The sequence below is a fragment of the Lolium rigidum genome, chromosome 3 (genome assembly GCF_022539505.1).
Source record: "Lolium rigidum isolate FL_2022 chromosome 3, APGP_CSIRO_Lrig_0.1, whole genome shotgun sequence".
NCBI classification, from domain to species: Eukaryota; Viridiplantae; Streptophyta; class Magnoliopsida; order Poales; family Poaceae; genus Lolium; species Lolium rigidum.
In genome coordinates, this window is record NC_061510.1 from 22,096,623 (window position 1) to 22,106,074 (window position 9,452).

Here is a 9,452-nt window from a genome sequence, read left to right on the forward strand (position 1 = left end):
GAGGCGTCGGTGGTGATGGCGGCGATCATCTCCTCCAATTCCCCGTCCCGGCGGAGTGCCAGAACGGAGACTTCTGGCTCCCGAGACGGAGTTTCGCGATGTGGTGGCGTTCTGGAGTCTTTCTGGAGTTTCGTCAATTGGTATCGCGTTTTTAGGTCGAAAGGGCTTATATAGGCGAAGAGGCGGCGCATGAGGGGCAACAGGGTGCCCTCCCCATAAGCCGGCGCGGCCAGGGGCTGGCCCGCGCGGCCCTATGGTGTGGGGGCCCCAGGCAGGGCCGAGCCGGCAAAATTTAGGGCCTTGTGCGAAAACTCTAAACCAGGCCTTATAATACTAGAAATTTTTGACTATTCGAGAATTATAACGCATATTGCCATAGTATATTGCATAGAAATTACATATATCAAGAAGCATACCTATTAAACTCCCGGGTGCATAATATTTATTTGAACAACATCATTCTCTGAGGGTTCTTTGAAATAAAATCTTCAATAATATCCTCATAACCAATCTTCTCCAACACTTCACTCTCAAGTGATATTGTGGCCAAATCATTAAGTCTCTGTTGTGTCATTGTAGTACGCATATAGGACTTCAATAGCTTCAGTTTAGAAAAGCTTCGTTCTGCTGATGCAACGATCACGAGAATGGTCAACAAAACTCTATATGCAATACTTGCATTAGGAAAACAACCATGCCGCTTCAAAAACTCAGAACTTCGACAGGCCCCATATTTTCGTTTGGAATGAAATCTTTAAGAAGCTTCAACTCAACATAGAGTTCATTGGCATCAATGTCAGATTTTCTATCTTCATTGGCGTCACTGTCAGATTTTTTTCCTTAAGGGCAGCCTCAAGATTATGACAAGGGAAGAAGATTTCAAACTATCATTATCCAATTTCTGCATTGTTTCAGAGCTAAATAAGAAATCAAAAGTTTTCTGATAACCTTCATATTGCTCAAACCTGGTTTTCAGTGACGAAATAGCTTGATCAACAAGAGGTATAAAATAGTTGATTCGGAATGATTCCTCTGCAGACTGTGTGGCAACATTTGTGTCATCTGGGTTCTCATCAAACTGTTTCTTTCTTTTTATTTCTCGCTTTTTAGGAAATTTTGCATCAATATCCAACTCATGTGCAATTCCTTTCGCTATCTCCACTGCTTGTAAGAAACCAGTTTCCCTGTGCCCCTCGAAAAAGGATATAAGACCTTGCACTTTCTCAATAGCAACATCAATAAGCATATCCTTTGTTTGCAAGGATTTGCTTACTACATTAACAACTGACAATACCTCATACCAAACGACTATTGCCACTATAAATTCATAGTCTCCAAGTTCATTTTTTGCCAAACCTAAAGCCTGACTGCTTAACAATGGATCATTATCAATTTCGGATACCTGAAATAAAAGAAAGGGTTTGAAATGTTATAGTCCGAAGTACCCAAATATCAAAAGATGACACAAATGTTATATCAGAATAGTTTTGTACCTGAAGTAGAGCCTCTCGAATGTCTGCGCATTGGAATCGATAGATTTAACACTATCAACACGACTCTCCCAACGCGTAGCGATACATCGACTTGAGTGTCCATCCCGATATGTTTTCCTTCGAATATGCCACTTCTTAGTAGAATTTGCGAAGGTCGTATAGATGCGTTGGATGATTCCAAAGAAGTCTTTAGCTCTACCACGAGTCTTAGCCATATCACAAAGTGTTAAATTGAGGCTATGGCAACCACAAGCAGAATAGAAAGCTCTAGGATTCACATCCAAAAGTTTCCTTTGTACCCCTTGATGCTTTCCTTTCATATTTGACCCATTGTCATAACCTTGTCCTCTCACATCATTTATGTCAAGATCAAGAAGCTTCAGTTGATTCTCTAACACATCAAAAAGTCCTTGCCCACTTGTATCATTTACATCTAGAAATCCTAGAAAGGATTCTTCTATGGAAACATGAGTTGAAGATAAATCCGCATATCTTATAATTAAAGACATTTGCTCTTGGTGACTTGCATCAGGGGTACAATCAAGTATGATAGAGAAATACTTTGCACGCTTTATTTTCTTAATAATTTCAGACTTAATAGAAAAAGCAAGCAAGTATAGCAACTCATTCTGAATTTTAAAATCAAGATAATGGACATGAGTTTCATCATTAGTGATACGACGAACATGCTCTTGAATAGTAGGATCAAATTCAGCCAACATCTCAATCAAACCCAAGAAATTACCATTGCTATCTTCATATAATTTACTCTTTGTACCACGAAAGGCTAGATTATGCTTAGCAAGAAATTTCACAATGCAAACAATTCTGAATAAAACCTTTCTCCAGTGCTCCTTTTCTTTCTCAAGTTGGCGTTGAGCAGCTTTATCAATAGTCTGATGCTTTTCCAATCTACTACGCAACTCATACCAATTGGTCATATTCAAAACAAGATATGCACTTGTCTCATGCTCTTTTAATCTATTCATAATATGTGTCCAATCATTACAACCTTCATTAGCCAACTGACCTTTTCGCTGCCCTTTTGTAAATAATTTACAAGCAAAGCAAAAGACTCTATTGAGGTCCTTAGAGTAGACAAGCCAATCCCTATCATGTTCCTCCCCATTTGATAGAAATCTAGTATAGCATAGCGCAGAAAACCTTCTAGAATATCTATCTTTGGGACCTTTCTTAATTGATTTGTCTCTTCTTAGACCTTTTACTGCTAAAATATCAATTTGTTTCTGAACAAGAGAATCCCAGTGGCTTGGATCAAATATATCATACTCAAAGGAATCATCAACATCTTCAACAGGTGGTGTATTCAAGTTAATATGATCTTCCTCTACCTCAACATTATTATCTTTCTCGGTCTGACCATCTCTAGGATCAATGTAAGGAACAATAGCAAGTGCAATACTCGAGGAATCAACATCGCCTGACTGATTACCTGAGGACACTTTTGCTTTCTTTCTAACAAACTTATCCATTGCCCCTTCTTGAGTTTTAAGAAATTCCTCGTACTTCTCTTTTTCCTTACGTTTTTGATGACCCGATTTAGGCTTTCCCATGTTGACTCCTACAAAATAGATGCACAAAAGTCAAAACGAATTTAGAATTCCTGTAGCCCTAGGCAGGGCCAACTACTACGGAAAGACCACTAAAAATATACGAGAGATTTAAATTGAGAGAGGAGACTGGAGAGGGCAAGATGTAGACAGTAGATGGCCTCACCACTTGTTCGGTTGATCGACTGAAAAGAACTGCAGAACGGAGAACCACGGCAGTCGCTGGAAGAGAAGCAAAGGGAATAGGGAAGGGCGAGCCGCGAGGCGAGAGGCGGCCGCTTCGTCTGCAGAGGAGTAGCGATACGCAGGAGCCAGGAGGCAGGACGGGAGACGAACGATCGATGGGAGTTAGACTGGATGCTCTCGTGCCTTCCTTTCTCATTGACTATAAGCCCAACAAAGACAGCCCATTTACTTTTTATTTTTTTCACTGAATATAGATATAAACCTATACTAAAATTTTGGGCCCCCAGAAAAAATGGGCCTTGTGCCACCGCACAGCCGGCACTCCTGCCGGCTCGGGCCTGCCCCAGGCCTCCCCTCCGGGTCTCCTTCGGTGTCCTGGTCCGTCTCGGTGAATTATGATGTTTGGTCTTTGTTTCGTCGAATTCCGAGAATATTGCCCGAACAGCCTTTCTGGAACCAAAAACAACAGAAAACAGAACTGGCACTTCGGCATCTCGTTAATAGGTTAGTTCCGGAAAATGCATAAAAACATTATAAAGTGCAAGCAAAACATGTAAGTATTGTCATAAAACAAGCATGGAACATCAGAAATTATAGGTACGTTGGAGACGTATCAGCCAGCATCTCAAGAAGTATTTCCCAAGTATGTGGGATGATGGACAGTGAGATACGGGGGCCGATTTTAAATCGGCCAGTAATTTTTTTTTCAACTTGTGGAATATGGGGGCCGATGTATGAAATCGGCCGATAAAAGGAAATATATGTGCAAAGCAAGAGCCGATGCACGGTCATCGACTTAAGAATAAAACAGCCGATGCGCAGCTATCGACTATAGAGGAACAACTGGTATTTCAGGTCACCATTCAATTTTATATTCGATTATGGGTCTGGCCTTGATGGCATTTTGGGCAAAGACCGATGTATTGCCATCGGCTTCTCGAGCAATGATTTATTTTGATGATCGGAAGAATTAAGCATGGAATCCTTCTTCATTGATTCAAAAAGGGGATTTTTTACAAGGAGGAGCCGATTGCTCAAGAACGGAGGAACAAAAGGAGGACAGATTGCTACTACTAGTCCTATGCTAAGTGATCCCTGCTCTAAGGACCGTCGCTGTCCTCGTCGTCGCCGTTGTAGCCGCCGCCGGTGCTGCTGCTGGCGAGTTCCTCGTCGCTACTGCCGTAGCCCTCAATAGGGGCTTCTTCCTCCTCATCATCGTCGTCTTCGTCGTCATCTGACCAGGCCCAGCCGCGGAAGCGCTTCGCCGGCGGCTCGTCGGAGGAGGTGTCGTCCTCCTCTTCTCCTCATTGGAGGGGGCGTCGTCCTCCTCATCCTCCTCTTCTTCCTCTTCGTCGGAGGGGGTGAAGTTACCCCAGGAGAGGAGGTCATCCTCACTCTCCGCCTCCAGTTCCCCGTCGATGAGGAACCGGAGGTCGTCCTCCCCATCGGTCAGGGGTAAATCACCATCTGACCCTACGAGGGCCTCGGGTGGACCATCTGGCACGAAGTCGAAGTCCCACTCCTGCTCTTCCCAGTGGTTGAGCTCTGGCATCGGCTCGCTTGAGGAAGCAGATTGGGAGGAGAGAGCCGATGAAGCAGAGGAGGAGGATGAGTCCATGGTGGAGGAGGGCTTTTCGGTGGCTAGTACTGAGCAGGGGGATGAAGAAGCGAGTTGCTCGACGCAGTTAAATAAAGGGGATATAGTGGATATTTAATGCTATAGCGGTTTCCGAGGGCATGGTGCCGAATCTATCAAATCGTGCAGAGAAGTTCAGGAGGCAAGGCATCATGATGAAGGATACTGCGACATTTCTGCTCTGCCACGACGTGACCCTACGAAGCGGAAAAAATAGAGTGGTTTTGAAATTATCATTGCCAAAACCAGGGGGGCATGTGTTATCACCAGAATTTAACCAAGTCTGGAGATGGGCCGTGATTAAATGGGTTTAGAGGACATGCACGGAAAATATTCCCGAACCGGCCTTGTACAAGAAGTTTGGGCAAGATTGCCCGTGTATCTGTAAATTATAGTAGGATACGTGTCGGTTAGAATTAAGAGATAGAGTTTAGCTCGTACACGGTTGGGTTTATTCCCAAGTTAGAAAGTCTATGGACTATAAATATGTATCTAGGGTTATTGAGAAAGGAGGACGATCACGTTCACAACAAATCAATCTAGGCGCATCGCCACCCCTTGTTTCGAGGGTTTCTCCCGGGTAAGCATCATGCTGCCTAGATCGCATCTTGCGATCTAGGCAGTATACGTTTATTCGTTGTTGGTGTTGCTCGTGCTGAAGCCTTTTTGATGGCGAGCAACACCCTTATCTTAGGTGTTTTGGGGCTGACGTCGATGCTTTCACGATGAACTTGCTTAGCTACGCTGCCCCTCGATATCTAGCTGCCCTTACACCTATTTTAGGTGTAAGGGCAGCATCTTGCTTGTTCTTTATTTAGTAGATCTAATCCGTTATAGTTGCTCCTTGTTCTTCAAGGATTGGTTTGATATCCGTATGGTTAGGCCTTATAAACGGGTTGAACGATCCGGTAGTGCATAAGGTGTGGTTTATTAAGCTCTAGAGGGATTGTTCCGGGGATCAACTTCACGTTGGTTTTTAGGCCTCTTTAGGGTTGGTTTCCCATCATCTTACGTATCTGCTAGGCTCAACTACGCATAGGATGTTCCGATTATACGGTGAAAACCCCAAACTATCGTGGATTAGTTTAGCTTTATATCGATATAGCATGATCCCCATGTCATTATAAATCCAACATGAACCATGGGGCAATCGGCTCTTGGAGCCGATCCACAGGACAACTTAAGAGCCGATCGGGGCTCGTATTTAATGTTTACGTGTTTGCCATGCAGGAAACTAGTCGAAGCAATCCATCACCTTCCTGACCAGGTATAGGTCAGGTGGCACGCCCTCGTAAGCACCAGGACGTGTGCCAGAAGGCATTGCGGGCCGTCACCCGAGGGACCAGGGTCCACCGCAATCCTGGGAGCCTCCCGGCTCTACGGTGTTGCCCGTCGTTACTCGCTGGTGGGTTTTTGACCGCAACAAGTGGGCAGGACCCACCAAGCCATGTGGCGCCTATGTGGCCCCTCCCGGGTTGGTGGGCCCACTGGTGACCCTCTAGAACCTTCTAGAAGCTCCGGTCAAAACACTGGAACTTTCCTGAACCCCGGAAAGTGACTTCCCATATATGAATCTTATTCTCTGGACCATTCCGGACCTCCTCGTGATGCCCTGGATCTCATCCGAGACTCCGAACAAACTTTGGTCTCCATCTCATATTCCGAATCTACTTATGCGACATCGAACCTTAAGCGCGTCACCCTATGGTTCGTGAACTATGCAGCCATGGTCGAGACTCTTCTCCGAGCAATAACCAATAGCGGGATCTGGAGATCCATAATGGCTCCCACATATTCAACTATAACTTAGTGATCGATTGAACCATTTACATACGATACCGATTCCCTTTGTCACATGATACTTTAGTCCGAGGTTCGATCTTCAGTATCTCCATACCTTGTTCAACCTCGTTACCTTGTTCATCTCTTGTGACCAAGTCACATGCTTGCAAGCTAATCAGACGACATTCCACCGAGAGGGCCCAGAGTATATCTATCCGTCATCGGGATGGACAAATCCCACTCTTGATCCATATGCCTCAACCCACACTTTCCGAATACTTAATCCCATCTTTATAACCACCCATTTACACAATGGCGTTTGATGTAATCAAAGCATCCTTCCGGTGTAAGTGATTTACATGATCTCATGGTCGAAGGACTAGGTAACTATGTATCGAAAGCTTATAGCAAGTTGAACTTAATGACTTGATCTTATGCTACGCTCATATGGGTGTGTGTCCATTATATCATTCAACCAATGACATAACCTTGTTATTAATAACATCCAATTTTCATGATCACTAAACCATAATCATCTATTAATCAACAAGCTAGTTATACAAGAGGCTTATTAGGGACTCCTTGTTGTTTACATAACACACATGTATCAATGTTTCGGTTAATACAATTATAGCATGGTATGCAAACATTTATCATAAACACAAAGATATATTATAATAACCACTTTATTATTGCCTCTTGGGCATATCTCCAAAAGATTGTAGACTAGGGTTTTCAGGGAAGTAAAGGGCAAGTAGATCTCGAAGGTTCAGCCGGAAAAGTACTCGACTGCTAAGAAATTAGGGTTGTGTTGACAATGAAATCGATCCTCTCTTTGTCTCTCGACTCCCCCTTATATAGGAGGCGGAGCCGACGGTTTCGTGATGTACAAGTTACAAAGTCCGGGAGACTCTTTGAGTTCATCCCGTAATGGTTACAAGTCATTATTCCTAATACAACTCTATATTTCCCAACTATTTCGTAACTGGGCTCCCGGGCTTCATAAACTTCGGGTCGTGGGCCTTCAGTAAACCCCGGGTACCATCTTCGGCAGTCCCATTGGGGATGCCTATGTCAGTAGCCCCCGAGATTTTGCTTGAATCGAAGAATCAGGGAAAATCTCGATCTTTACAATTATCACATGATTTCTTCGCGTCAATAAATAACTTTTCATAAAACAATCGTATATTGTACAGGGATAACGGTAGTTGGGGCTGGTTCATCTGACGGATCAGGTACCAGTTAACTGCTCTTGTGGCAATCCCGCAAAAACCTACTTCATGATCACGTCCCCGGACATGATCTCGGGATACTGGCGTAATTCGACATGTGCCGCTTAAGGCCTTACCAGATGCCGAATTCCAGTCATGTTTTATCGGGTACCTAACGCGTCCGTTAGGATTTTTCTTCGTATCTGTTGATACGGAAAAAAGTAGCAGAGCGCATTCAGAGGCGATGCCACGCCGCGCAGGACGGATCCTGGGGTCTTACCTTCGCAAAGTATTGCGGCATTCAGAGATTAACTCGCGACTGAGGCGCCCTGAGAATATATTGTCGAGTGTCTTTTTCGGCTGCTGGAATAGCACATTTATTCGAGTCAACGGATGACTTGTATATTTTTATCTTGTCCTCCCGATGGGAGTGTATGAAGAGTTATTTTATAACTCGAAATATGCTCACCATGAATGCTTTAATTTCATCGGGTATGCGAACAGCGTTCCCGATGGGAGTATCCCCCGAGGCTACAACCAAGTACTTGTACTTGGTTGTAGGCTCACCTTTTTAGCACCTTTGTCGCTATATTGTAATCTCTTCTAATTCTTCCATCTTCATCGGGTGCGCGACCAGTGCTCCCGATGGGAGTGGCCCCCGAGGCTACAGTCGAGTATTTATACTTGGTTGTAGGCTCAACTTGCTTTACTGTTGAACAACTCTATATTTTATCGTCCGCGTTACCCTCTTATCAGAAGTATAAACAATACTTCTGATAAGAGTAGCCCCCGAGCATATAAACAAATTCTTGTATTTGATCATAGGCTCTCGCCTTTTCCTTGTTGAAATACTCGAAATTTTCATGTCGATATCCTTGATGAAACTACTCGAAGTTCTCTTTCATTGACATTATTGATAATGGATGTAGACTAATGTTTGTCCTCCTGAATCAACTCCTTTGTCAAACCCCTTTAAAAAGTAGCCCCCGAGCATTTGAACAAAAACTTGTATTTGATAAAAGGCTCCCGAAATTATCACTAATACTCCTTTGTCGCCAATCCTCGAAGCACCGCAGTCGAAGTTTTTCCTTAAAGTGACATCAGCGCTGATGATGGCCACGATCACTGTATCGGGACGACGCGAGTTCTGTCCTGTCACTGACTTATGGGCCCGAAACTCTGCGGTATTTGACACGTTACGCAAGTGGGGGACACACGTCCTCCGCTTTTTCTGGCACGCACTATGGCGCCTGTTTAGTTACCTCCAAGTAAAAATATTGTTTTACCCCTGGAGACACGTGTAAGGTCCCAGATCCATTTCTTCTACCATCCAACGGTGCGGCGATTCGCTTGACACGCTATAAATGACCTTCTTCCTCCTCCTGTTATCCCCTTCACTGTGCCGCGCTCCTTTTCTCTCTCTCCCTCTCCAAAAACCTCCATTGTTACTGCAAAGCTCCTGCGCCCTTGCTCTTCCCCAACTGCACCAATCTCTCACGTTAATGCCACCGCGGTCGAGTCTCACAAAGCACACCACTCCAGAGACCAGCATGGCGACGGAGAACTTGGAGAT

The 9,452-nt window shown here is 44.3% G+C and overlaps 1 pseudogene; it reads right to left on the reverse strand.

Annotated features, from left to right (window-relative positions):
* Nucleotides 1-442: 442 nt before the first annotated feature.
* On the reverse strand, nt 443-2,986 carry LOC124694490 (annotated as a pseudogene).
* Nucleotides 2,987-9,452: the final 6,466 nt, after the last annotated feature.